This window comes from Melanotaenia boesemani, chromosome 17 (genome assembly GCF_017639745.1).
Source record: "Melanotaenia boesemani isolate fMelBoe1 chromosome 17, fMelBoe1.pri, whole genome shotgun sequence".
Lineage (NCBI taxonomy): Eukaryota > Metazoa > Chordata > Actinopteri > Atheriniformes > Melanotaeniidae > Melanotaenia > Melanotaenia boesemani.
In genome coordinates, this window is record NC_055698.1 from 10,203,450 (window position 1) to 10,217,423 (window position 13,974).

The 13,974-nt window shown below is 38.5% G+C and overlaps 1 protein-coding gene across 2 annotated transcripts in view; it reads right to left on the reverse strand.

Annotated features, from left to right (window-relative positions):
- dlgap3 (discs, large (Drosophila) homolog-associated protein 3) overlaps positions 1-13,974 on the reverse strand; it is an 88,319-nt gene that overhangs the window by 50,254 nt on the left and 24,091 nt on the right. For both annotated transcript variants that reach the window (XM_041967100.1, XM_041967099.1), the window contains exon 2: positions 13,304-13,370. The gene's annotated coding sequence lies outside the window, so the exon portion shown is untranslated. The remainder of the gene's footprint in view (positions 1-13,303; positions 13,371-13,974) is intronic.

Genomic DNA, 13,974 nt, shown 5'->3' on the forward strand with positions numbered 1-13,974 from the left:
TGTTATCTTTAACAATAATAAATACTTGGACCAAACAGGTTTTTTTGCCCTGTGGCAACTAATACTGGAACACTACAGTATGATCATGAAATTTATGCTAAAACATTTATGCTAATCTTTATTCTTACCCCCTTAACTTGCATGCTAGCTTGCTGCTCTGCAAAGATTGTAGCATGCTGTGGCCACACTGCCTATGCTAAAACCATCAAACTTGCAAATTAGGGATGAATCTTCTACTCCTCAGACACAAATACTGAGATGTTCAACTTGTTAGAATTGCTAATTCATGACAATCCCCTAAAAATAAGGGAGAAATGTTGTGCCTCAAAGAAATTGAAGTGCTTAAAATTAAATTATGGACTTAAAAGTAATGTTCTAGATTGATTGATTTAGCTGTTTTAAAGAGTGGGCCTGTAATGAAAATTTTTCTGAATTTGTGCATGTTGCCAACATAAGAAGTTAGTTTTTGGTTAATTAGATGTGTTACAATAAATGACAGAACTATATTCATCCAAAAAATTACTCTACTCAACCACACAATTATAGTCAAGTGGCTTCAAAGCTCCACAAAACTGGGGAGAAGTGTGGAGAGCTGTTAAAACTCTCTCTGGAGTCATTGCTATAGTACAAGTGACTCATTTCATGTCATGAGAGCAACATTTTATATAGTTACTTTCAAAAGTGTTACATTTCAGAAATCAAGTCATAAAATTTCCTATCTATGCTGTTTTTTTTTTTCAGTTTTTAAAAGTGGCTGCAATTTTTGTACAGAACGTGTACAATAGAGAACAAATGGTAATTCAGCCACTTGTGATTCAGTCTCATTGTATGAGGAAAATCAGTGGTATCAATGGTATACTATATATAATTGGCCTCTACCATGCCCCAAAGGCGCAATAAAACTGTTACAGTCCCCACTGTGTTGTTGTTGCCCTGAGGTGGACAATGCACAGTGGACAGGCTGCTTAGTCCTACTAAGCTTGAACCCCACCACCCCAGATGGCCTGAGGTGCCCCTGAGTCTACCAAACTTCCTTGGGCACACAGTTGGTGATCTAGTTTAACAAGCTGACACATATGGGATCCCTATATTATTCATACTCCAGGGAGGTGGAGTATTGGAGTCTTGCTCTATGGTGACAAAGGGGCGGAGGGGTTGTTGCTTCCTAGTTTCCACATCGCGACAGAGCGTGTATGTGTGTCTGCATGCTCTTTATTTCTGGATAGAAGAGGTGTTCAATTTTGACAGGCAGTTATGTAACATATCAGATGATCCCCATAAAGCGTCAGATTGTGAATTACATAGTGACTCTCTCTCTCTCTCTGACACACACAGACGCACACGCAAACCTACACACACGTACACACCAACGCATACATATACACAAATAAGCACACAAGAAGTATGGCTGAAAGAGTTCATACTCCCCCATGTAGAAAACACATTAATCCAATAAAAATGCGCAAGCATTGAATACGTATGAATAATAAATGCAATCAAGGGGAAAGAAGCACACACATTCACACACAAAAGCACATCATTGTTGCTGAAAAGGTAATGTAAACTCAACAACATGCACACACACACTCACTCACACACACAGATTACCCTTCTTCTTGTACATGAGTGGACCTCTTAGTAGCAGAGTGGAGGTAGGAGTGAATTACAGACCATTATCCATTACAGTAAAGCAGTTACCGCTGAAACCTGAGAGCCCTTGCAGGATGGAAGAGATGGAGAGAGGGATAAGAAATAGCAATGGAGAGAGTGAGGTTCATACAAATGGAAACGTGGAGAAAACGGGTGTGGAGAGGGTGACAGAGGGATAAAATGATGAGGAAAATCACAGCGAGAAAACGCACATCACCATGTCTCTGCCACTCTGACGTGGACTTGGATACTGGTGCACTTTTTCAGCATTCTTTATTTTTTCCTCTCTCCTTACCCACCTCTCTTCCCATTCACTTTGTCACAGGTTCATGCTTTCCTTAGAAAGATGACATCACGTCAGTCACAGTGTTTAATCAAACGCTATTATCATTTCACAGAACTGTCTCTCTGTTTGTGTGTGAGCATGTGTGTCAGTAATGTCACTTCTGGTTTTGGAAGGGAGACATGACGTTACTCTTTGGGGAGTCATCTCACAGCTCTCTGAGGGAATCTGAACAAAGCAGAGGGGGGAAAGGGTTACAGAAAACTCCAAAAGAAAGGAACATGAGAAGATGTGAGTAGTGAAGATCAAGTGAGTTAAGGAAAAAGTTTGACAGTAGTTCAGGAGAGATGATGCTGGAGGAGAAAGCCCAAGAAACAACAGATGCGCTAAATGAAAGACGAAGCAGCTGTCTGTAGAAAAGATGAGGACCGGAAGTAGAGGGAAGATGTGGAGCAGCAACGTCCTCGAGGGGTGGGTGTTGGTTGGTGGTGGGTGTGAGCTAGGGATAATCCTTGTATGCCATTGTCTCCTATTTTCAAACCAATTATTGTCATCTGCAGCCCTATAAAAGAAAGTTAATGAGGGGAGCAGTGCTTTGGAGTGTCAGGGCACAGTCAGGGGAAGGGAGATAAAAAAAAACAGAGGACGGAGAGAAGAAGGGGATATGGGAGAAGATGTGGTGGTGGTGAAAGGGACAGAATGTATAATAAGAGAAAGAGAGGAGAAAAAGTCAAGCATCGTTGGGGCAGGTGGCTCAGTGATGCGTTTCATACACCCTATACTCTCTCTTCTCTGTGCTCTGTCACGTCTCGACTTAAAAGAAATCCTCACTCCTTCTTTTTATCTGGTTCTTTTTTTTATTTTGAGCCTCCCATAAAAGCAGCTGCAAACACGGAGTGCAAATCATCTGCAGGTGTCCACACGGCATAATGAAAAATGCCAGTTTAGGAAGCATTGCCTGATTTCATTGTCCTGCTCATGCAAATGCAAATATCCGTTGACACATGTGGTCTTGTTCTTTAATAGTCCCTAACACATTTCCTGATAATGTGCAATGCAGTTAAGTGCACCAAGGTGTTAACTTGTCCCATTGTCTAAACTGTGAAACAGAGAATAATAGTTGGAAAGCTTGCCTTAGAAGCAAAGTTAAATAATTTGATGTATCTGTGGCAGTAAATTTCAAGAGAGCTCCGCTGGCAAAAACCTCCATTCTGGTATTTGCATGGATGTTACTTTGATACCTGTCGTCTATACCTAAGCATTTTTGCAGCAAAGTGACACCCCGAGCGCTTCCCCACCCAACAGAACAGCAGAAGGACCTAAAAGGACTGCTTAAGAAAGACTCAAAGAGCATGACAACTAGTGAGGTGTTTACCTTGCCTCCAAACTCTCAAGTAACTCATTGATCAGATTGTATCTATGGCAAGCAAGCCTAAGTCACAACTATTCCATTTTATAACCCAAAAGATCCAGTCCTAATATCCCAATACCAGAGACTCAAAGACACCCTCTGATGTTCTTTGCCTATGCTCTTATTTATCAGTACTCTTTAGAAGACTCAATCAGTCAATGGGTGACAATAATATTGTGGCTAATTGATTTAATTCTGTATAAATAATATAGACACCTCCCAAAAGTTAATGGGGATGTGCAATACTGTAATTACAGAGAATGCTACTGTTTAAAATAATTCATTTTTATTTGATTAAACTAGCTGATTCTGGTCTAATGCTGCTGAGCAGTAAAGAAGATATACAGTATTGCAACCTGTCATGTGTTGTACAAAGAGTTGGCTTGAAATCTGGCTTTTTTGTTGCTCTGTTGTCATGGCAATAACATTACAAGCTGTCAATATAAAAAGAAAAACCTTCAAAAATCCTTATCCTTTCCTCCACTAACAAGGCTAAAGGATATCAATTTCACAAAAGCTATTGTTATAATGAATACTAATTCTGATGGGTTATGCTCTGGCTTACACAATGAAGGACAAACTAATATAGCAGTAGTTAAAAAAAACAAACAAAAAAAAATAACAACAAAAAACCATAAATCATGACTGGTAAATGAACTGTGACCGCTCAGTGTCATAACAAGTCAACATTAACAGATCGAATAATCTTAATCACACATATTTATTCAGTTGCGACAAAGTAATTTATATAGACATTTAGACATAAATATAGCTGCTAAATTTCTGTTTTTTATATTGACTGGGTCTTCGTTTGATCTGTTTATCTCTCCCTGTTGACTACCATTTTTATCATAAAAGTGAGATATTGAATCAACTTCCATGTTTAGGTGCCTCATTGTAGTGATTTTGAATTCCCAGTAGTATTTGCTTTATTCCAAGCTACTCAACATTAACATACTAATATTTCCTGTTTCTCATGCTCTGTGGGTGTGGTTTCATTTTATGTATGTGTACAGCACATATGCTGAAGGCTACAGAAAGGTTTCTTCCTGCTCTCACTTGATAGGTTGTCTAATATAGGCTGCTTTCACTATGGTAACCATGACTACAAATGAACCATTTTAACCTCAGTCCTTTTATTTCCAAGGTCTCTGCTTTGTGCCATACTGTTTGTCTTTTGTCCTATATCAATAAAGATTTATAGGTTTAAAAAGACTTTATAGGTCAGAATGTAACACATAGAGGATCATTTCAGTATCTGAGAGCTAATTCCTAAAGTATATACACTTCAGTTGCGAGTGCAACTTCCAGGTTAATTCCTGGACTTGGATAAAACAGTGATGCCAACTTACATTAACTGGAGTGGGATTTAAGTGACAAAGTATTCTTAAATTCTTCTTTGACCAATAAATTCAATGGATGCTGACACTGTGCACATGTCCTGTTTGTGTTTGTTGCAGTGAAGTCAGCACATGCTTTTTCATGCTGGTCAGGTCAATGTGGGGGCATAAATGCTGTGTCTGACAAGAATTTTCAATGACACCCGGCCGCCCTCCCCCCCCAAAAAGGATACATAAATAAATAAACAAACAATGCACAGGCACTCATGTATGAAAATCACAGACACACAGTTGAAGATGAACAGATGCACGTACACTATTTTGAGCACTGCTTGAATTTGCTGAGATTTACAGCCTTGGAATTGCTCCCACTTCACTTTACCAGCTGTTTTTTTGTGACAAATGCAATCTGTTTTAGGCGTGGGCCATCTTATCACCTGCACTGACAACTTAGCCACAGCTGAAAATGAAATGAAGCGAGAAAGACGGCATCTTAAGTGGAGATAAGGTGATAATGCTAAATGAGGATGAGATTTTCTTTTTACTTCTTTTTTCCCTGCATGTGTGACTCTGTTTATTCACATACTAGAAGGTGGCAGAGTAAGGGAAAGTGGTAGACATGTTGCTGCCAAGCAAGACAAGAAAAAGTCTTTTAAATATATATATATAAATATATAAGGGATAAAGGAGTAGGCGCATGGTGCAAGGAGCATGCTTTCATTACAGAATGAACACATTCATCAGTCAGTATTGTTCTAAAATCCTATAATGATTTTTAAATCTGCTGCTCCTCCTCTGCCTTCTCCTCAAATCAACATAAAAACAAACGTACCATCAAAACAGGATCACTCAAGGCGTAAAGGCTGCTTTGTTGCTTGATTAAAACTAACACAATAACTACACATCTTAACAGGATTATTGCTAATCTGCAGTTTAAATACATATCCTCCTTTGATATGTATGTAATTGGCAGAACCCTTATAAAGTGCCTTTGATAGATTCATTGAGGCTTTTGATGATTGGTGGTAAGAACACTGCCAGATAAATGCACCACATTTTCTACCTAAGATAGTTTGTGTGAATTATTGTCTGGATACTGGTCAATGAAGTTATCACACAGGAGAAAAGAGCAGCTAAAAAGTTTTTACTTGCAGTTATTTTTGTGTTATCCCAATGTTTGAGTAAGACATTTGAACCCTTAAAACCCCGTGCCATTTTTCAGGGTTCTGCTCTAAATGTGGTACAATATTGACATGAGTACATCTCTGCAACCACAAGGTCTATTGAATACTTTTGGGGAAATGGTTAAGTCAGATTTGTTGAAATGTGTAAATATCTGTATATGTGTGAAGGCTGAAAAATAAATGCAGATGGTCAATAGCACAAATGAAAAAAGTTTTAGGCTTGTCTGAAAAAAAAACAAACAAACAAAAAAACAAACAAACAAACAACCAAACAAAAAAAAAAAAACACTTTCAAGATTAATATGAATATCTCTTTGGATTAATGCAGCTGTAGCTTTAAATCTCTATCAAATCATTGTACAATATGTGAACTTTATCTCTGAAAAGGTCAACTCTGATTAAATAAAGCAGAACAAAATCAGAGATTTTAGTAGAAAGTTTAAGCGAGGTTACCAAAATGGTTATTTACCATAGCCAATTGGGCCATTTGCTCTCAAAGTACCCAGATGGGGTTTTAGAAGATTGAATAGGTTTTTGTGAATCTGAAAATTAACCATTATTAACCATGCATGGTAGCATGTCAGCTCATCTAAAATATATATGATCTACTATATAAATGTTTGCCTGGCCTGGTAATGTCATGTTACAGGAACTACAACCCGTAACAGTTACAATGGATATTTTAGCATGTAAGCCATATCCATCCATCCATCCATCCATCCATCCATCCATCCATCCATCCATCCATGTAAACCATATCCATCCATCCATCCATCCATCCATTCATCTATGTAAACCATATCCATCCATCCATCCATCCATCCATCCATCCATCCATTCATCTATGTAAACCATATCCATCCATCCATCCATCCATCCATCCATCCATCCATGTAAACCATATCCATCCATCCATCCATGTAAACCATATCATCTATGCAAACCATATCCATCCATCCATCCATCCATCCATCCATCCATCCATCCATCCATCCATCCATCCATCCATCCATTCATCTATGTAAACCATATCCATCCATCCATCCATCCATCCATCCATCCATGTAAACCATATCCATCCATCCATTCATCTATGTAAACCATATCCATCCATCCATCCATCCATCCATCCATCCATCCATCCATTCATCTATGTAAACCATATCCATCCATCCATCCATCCATCCATCCATCCATCCATGTAAACCATATCCATCCATCCATCCATCCATCCATCCATCCATCCATCCATCCATCCATCCATCCATCCATGTAAACCATATCCATCCATCCATCCATCCATCCATCCATCCATCCATCCATCCATGTAAACCATATCATCTATGTAAACCATATCATCCATCCATCCATTCATCCATCCATCCATGTAAACCATATCCATCCATCCATCCATCCATCCATGTAAACCATATCCATCCATCCATCCATCCATCCATCCATCCATCCATCCATCCATCCATCCATCCATGTAAACCATATCCATGTATATTAAGACTGTTTTGGATATGAAGAGAGATATATAGTTATTGAGAGGAAAGCATTGCAGATGTTTAAGTGTATAAATAAATCAATAAATTGAATTACTAATATATTAGGATAACATATTTTTTTGTGTACTTGTCATGGTAAAAGCAAGATATTATTATTAATACATACAAGCTGTCTACAGATGTGTGAAGGCTGACCAGCTCCAACAGCTCCCAACCATCTGTTGATCACTTTTAAAACAGTGACAGTTTTGGCCCTCTGACTGCTAAGACCCTCCTCTCTCGATTTCTGGCTGTGGTGTATTTGTGTAAAACTAGAAATGAGAGTGAATGTGCATGTGTGTGTGTGTGTGTGTGTGTGTGTGTGTGCTCTAACTGATGGGCTCTGGTCATGCGATCCATGCTACTGTCTAATTATCCAGATGTGATGGATGGCATTGATTAAATCATGTGAAGTCTGAGACAGCTACTGGCTCGTCTTTCTCTTTTTTCTCAACTCTATCTCTTTCTTTTCTTCTGGCACACACACACAACTTCCAGTCCCCTCCTTTCTTCTTTTTTTCCCTCCACTATGGTTGGGGACTTAAGTAGTTCAAAACAGATGAGCCCTGCTTTCAACAGTGATAAAAGATATCCATAAATCATCAGGCAAGAGGAGAGAAGGAAGTAACTTGACAGTCAGAGAATGAAGTTTGAAAGAAAGATAGACAGAGTTAGTGATGCAGCGATTCAGAGAGAATTGAAAAGTGCAAAGTGATGATACTTGTTTATTATTGATTATCACAAAAAATAACCAGTTTTATTTATAATTCTCAGCATTTTGTGGAGCACTTTGAAAAACATCTCAAATCCAGCTGTGGGATGAGTTCTAGTAAGTTTGTCTCCAAACTGAATTAAAGCAAAGTGAAATTTTGAAAGTTTCAAGCCTGTAGATGCTAATTGTTTATTTATTTCTAGTTTCTTTTACATGTTTTATTGCTTTCTTTTACTGGATCAGTTTCACTTTCAATAATACAAACCAAGTGATCTTTTAACTGATGATCCTTGGATATGAATGAAAACAAGAAACGTATCTGGAAACTGCAGGACTCTCTTGGAATAATTAGTAAAACTTATTTTGTGCAATCTAAAATTTAAAATTGTTCCAGTATTCCCAAATGATTTCAATATTAACTTGATGAGAAAAATGTTGGCATGCCGTGACGCTACTGAGAAAACAAACTAATCTGCTCCTGATAAGCTGCGCTGCACATAATCAAAAAACCCACTCGGTGACCTGTTCTCCTGCAGGCTCAGTTCTGTTTACTCCATCAAGTTTAACAAACCAAACCACACACACTCACACACATCCTAATAGCTCCTAACAAGATGCTGCCTGTCATTCTAGAAAGCGTATATGTAGAAACCATATGCTGACAGCAGAAAAGCTGGGCAAAGAGCCACATCCAACACTGGTGGATAAACACTGATTCAGAGGTGAAACATGCACCAGACTCAGCAAAATGTCTTTCACATGACTTCCATTGAAACATTATCTTAGAGTTTACTGCAACGTTAAAAAGCCAATATGAAAAAAGTTATTTCACTCATGTGGCACTGACCTGTTGGTTTTCCTGGTAAAAAGGAGGTAACACTGGTTTTCTTTGAGTGCAACTCAAAAGAAAATCCCAATGGATTCATGACCTTTACCTTTACTCATAGATGTTATAACAATGCTTAAAATACATTCTTTTTATTTTATTTATTTATTTCACCTGCCTGTCTTCCATTCAAAGCCTTAAATATTTTTCAAATCTCTCAGTTAACTATTTACTAGAGGTGGTGCCTCAGGTGTTTAGCATCAGGTTTCATCAGGTCCAATGGGATCCCAAACTCAGTGCAGCCCTCTACCTAGGAGGTTAGTTGTATCACACCAAATTGGAATCAAGAATGAGTGGCCACAAAAGGGCAAACAGCTAAAAATGATGCTGTTTTGGTGACTGAAGAGAAACTAATGTTTCTCACAGGAAACACATTCAGTGCTTTACAACAGGAAGGTTCCCCGGTCCAAACTTTGCCTTTTTGCATGGAGTTTACATGTTCTTCGTGTGCATTCATGGGTTCCCCAGGTTCTCCAGCTCTCTCCTGCACTCCAAACACATGCAATTTAGGTTATTAGGTAATTGTAATGGACTAGAAACCTGTCTAGGGTGTACACTACCTCATGGCTGCTAGCAGGTAGCCACCCTGCAACCCTTTTTGTCAGATGCTAACAAAACTCCACAATTTGACAAAAAAAAAAGAAAGAAAAAATTGAATCAGATTGAAAACAATAAAAGAGACCCCTACAGAAGTCCCTGTGTTGTATAGGAAACAATGTGGTCATGCACTGGCGAATTTCAATAAATCACTGAGATCATGACTATTTATCTAACAGTTTGCAAACTTGATCATGACATACAAATGCCATTAGCTTGCGTTTCCTTTAGCATCTCAGATTTGCTCCGACCTGTGGGAACATACTAAATGTACTTGTGAAGCATCTGTAAATACAGGATTTAAGCTGAAAAAAGCCCAAACAGGCACCTGATTGTCAGCATGTGGGATATCAGAAGCTCAAAGCAAGAGCTTCTCTATTAATGCCAAACAGCTTAGTAAGAATTAGTTGTTGCTCTTCAGCAGAGAAGATTTGGCAAGTTTTTATGGGTGCAGCCCACACACTCAGCTCAGCTGCTCAATGCACAAATACATTTTCCTTACAAATATCCACCATTTAAAAGGGAAATAACAAAGCTTTTATACGGTATAAGATTTACTGCCAAGATGCATTGTTACAACAAAGAATAACTGACCAAACACAAAGTCCTTTTCTTTTTGTGCCAAGGTTATAAATCATCCCCCAAAAAGGCTGCTTAAACAGTAAACAAAAATGCGTTTTTGTTATTTTTGATCTACTAAAATAGCAAGTTTAAAGAAATGTTTTTATGTTTTTAGGTGAATCTGGAAAGTGTCTTTTTTTTCCTTTGTGTGTTGTTTTTCTCTGCTATTTTAATGACTAGATGATGAATACAAAGTGGTTTTGAGCTTCTGGTTCCCTTTTCTGAACAACAAATTAGATAAGCTATCCCAAACATTCTGTCTCAGAAACACCAGTCTTTGACTTTGGTGTGTCTTTAATGTGAAGATTTTCTGTTTAGCTGCAAGTTTTGACTCATAATGCCAGAAAAAGCACAAGCACACTTAATAACATTACCACTGGCTCCATTCTGTTTATATGTTCTAGTTTGTAAGACGGAAGGTTGACAACTTTCTTTATTACAGTAAAGGTGCAATTTGTTCAGATGTGCAAGACATATTAAAGATAATTAGGAAGATTCAGTAGCCCATTATTATTTTATATCAGGATTTTTGAGTGTGCATTATTTTGTCCATAAAATCACATCAGATAGAAGTATTGGAGACACTTTCCTGTTAGAGTGTCAAAGTGCTGAAAAAATATCAGACTGCTCACCTGTAGAAAAAAAAAACAAACAAAAAAAAACAAACAAACAAACAAACAAAAACAAAACAAAAAAAAAAACAAAAACAAAAGCTAAACTGGCCCTTTAAATAGGAGCAAAGGGATTTGTGTTGTTAAAAAGTTCACTCTTACTCAAGCCCTCAACACTTGCAGTCTGAAATGTAAAAGTGTGTGCAATGGTAGGATTATCTCCATAAAAATAATAGCAATGTCCTGACAAGTCAGATGAGGATTCATTCATCGAAAGACTGTTTTAGATAGTTCTACTGCATTAACGTGGATTTGACCTATCAGAAGAACATCATTTACCATCAGGTGTTAATTAAGGTTCCTCTGCTGGGCTACGGATGCCACTTCTGCCCCCGTGTCTTGACATTTATTTCAGTAAAAAAATAAATAAATAAATAAAAAAGTATCTGAGGCAGAGAGTCAGCCTTCAGCAACAAACCTGACTTCAGGTCAACTAATATTCCTGCAAAATCCTTAATTATATTTACTGACTATACTCAGTGACAGCTGTGCAACATGCTTTAAATCTGCCCGAGCCTCATTAAGTGCTTTGTTTTGACAGGCATTTCAGTATATTATGTAACAGATTCAATACACCAGAGAGGTAAATAATACATTCAGAGTTAAATAGTTGTGTTAGAAAAAGAGTCCAATTCATCAGACATGTCACATTTCTGGAAACCACATTATGTTCATTCCTGAACCAAATGAGCCTGGTGTCTCTACCATCACCTGATGTAGTAATAGTTTGTGAGGAACATGAAGTTTATATAAGAGCCTTTTATCTCTAACTTGTTTTCTAAAATAAAAGCTTAAAGCAGAGTGAGAAAACACAAGTGACAAAGCTTACCAGAAAGGGATGTCCAGAGTCAAACAACAGTTTCCTGCAGGATACAAACACCAGTCTCTCAGGCAAAAGCAGAGTTTTACAGGCTCCACCACCCACTCCTACTGCTCCTAAAGGTTGTTTGTTACTTGATAAAGCTGAATTTGGGCAACATTTGACTGAAGAGTCACTCATGCATGTGTGAAAAACAGGAAACTAGCACGTGTTGAAACACATGTTTTGAGGACCAGCTGCATATTAAGAGCAAGGAATCAGTATTGTGACCAGGAAGCTGCAAGACTAATGTTATGCTTTGGACATTGCATTCCCAGCTGTTATACTCACTGCCCCAAAGACGAAGGGTTTTGGGGAATGATTTGTTTTAATTGCCTGAAAGTTAACCACCAGCTTCCAGATATTCTTCATCTGTGGCTAATGTATATGGCAGAAAATGAACCAAACCACTGACCAAAATGCGCAACTTTGTGTTTATAATCATCCTAAATACTGTCAGTGAAAATTATTATATAATTCAAAATCACAGAATTGTGTTTACACTAATGTATTGGGGTGTGTGGACCCTCATGCCCATGTATAATTTGTGCATACCACTATAACAATGTTACACATACTGTAAAAGGTTCACAGCTCTAACAGCAACATTTTGATATACTTTTACCAACACTGAACATCCTCAGATGAAAAATACAGAAACACACACGTAAACACACACCACATTTAGTCTTGTAGTGACTATTTCTGTTGTTATTAAGTGGAAGCTTGAAAGCCTGGTAAATCCAACTCTGGACCAAAATGAGTGCTCCATGACTGCATCAGTTGAGGTAGTGATGGATGAATAAGTGAAGAGGGAAAATAATTACATTAAAAAATGGATAAGAGGTAAATGGATAAAAGGCATTTAAGTGCTTTTAGCATATTTAAGTGAGGTTACATCCAGAGGATTTCAAGACACCAGATGGAGTGTGGAGCACTGACGTCACAGCGGTAACACAAGACTCAAGAGGAAAGAGGGAGGAAAAGGAGGAGACCAAGTCTAACAATAGCTGAACAACCTCGGGCCTGCACAGTCGGTAAGCCCTGACTGCTATTTTTTGCTTTACTACTGTGTCGACCAGCTCTTTTCTGACATCTCTCTCTTCTCTTCTTATTTCAATCTCATTTTCCAAAATATAAGGCCAAGAGTATGTCAACTTCATCATATCAACATGCCTCAGCCTCTCCACCCCATATCCACTGTTATGTACAACTCAAAGCTTTGCACATAATCTTTAGCCATGTGGGAAACAGCATCAAAAGAAAACAAACATCAACAAAAAGGTTCGTCAGTCAACGTTTTAAATCTGAGATCAAACACACAACACACTAAAGATCATGAATTATGCTTCTTATTGCTACTTTCTTAAAGCTTTTCATTGACGTGGGTTAATCCTTGAGAGGTCCCACTTGTGCACCATTACAGGATATGGGTTTGGAGGATGTATCAGACAGAAGCGGGATTTACGTGGGCACAGGTGACAAGTAGCTGCAGGACTTAAATTTCTGCACGTGTGTGCTTGTGCACAAACTACTCACCACAGTCTCATCAGGAAAAGGTGCTCCATGTCTTTGTGTAGAAAAGGGCAGCTCAGTTCCGATCAGTCTGTAGAATGGAAGAGACAAATAAAAACATGAGGGCTGCTTGAATTAGACAAAAAAAAAGTTCACATCTGCACCATACTGTCTTATACTGTACCTGGCAGGAAGAAACCATCTCTGTTTCTTTTATACCTCAGCTCTACAGTAACCTCCCTCCCTCTGTTATGGGAAAAGCACCCCTCCCTGTAAGCTCTGACCTGTAAATGGGTCCCTGGCGGCGCCTGCAATGTGGTGGAAAATGTGCGGCTGTGCCTTCTGGTCCCAAACAAGAAGCTCCCCTGACTGCCTGACTAATAGTTCGGCTCTCCCTGTTTGAAGTGCATTGTGGCCTCAGAGCCCCAAATGGAGGGATGATAGGAAGATATAAAGAGAGGAAGGAGAGGGAACAGTAGATAGAGTGAAATTAGCCATGGAGATAAAGGTCTGTGCGTGAAGGACTGGGAGAAATAGAAGCAAAAGAAAAAGAAAAACAAAGAGAGAGAGAGAGAGAGGAGGGGGAAAGAGATGACCAAAACAGCTTAAATGAGTGAGTGCTGTATCCAATTACCTCCTTAAGGTAGCAGAATGTGTGAAATGACTTCAGGAAAGAAAAAAAAACAAAAAACAAC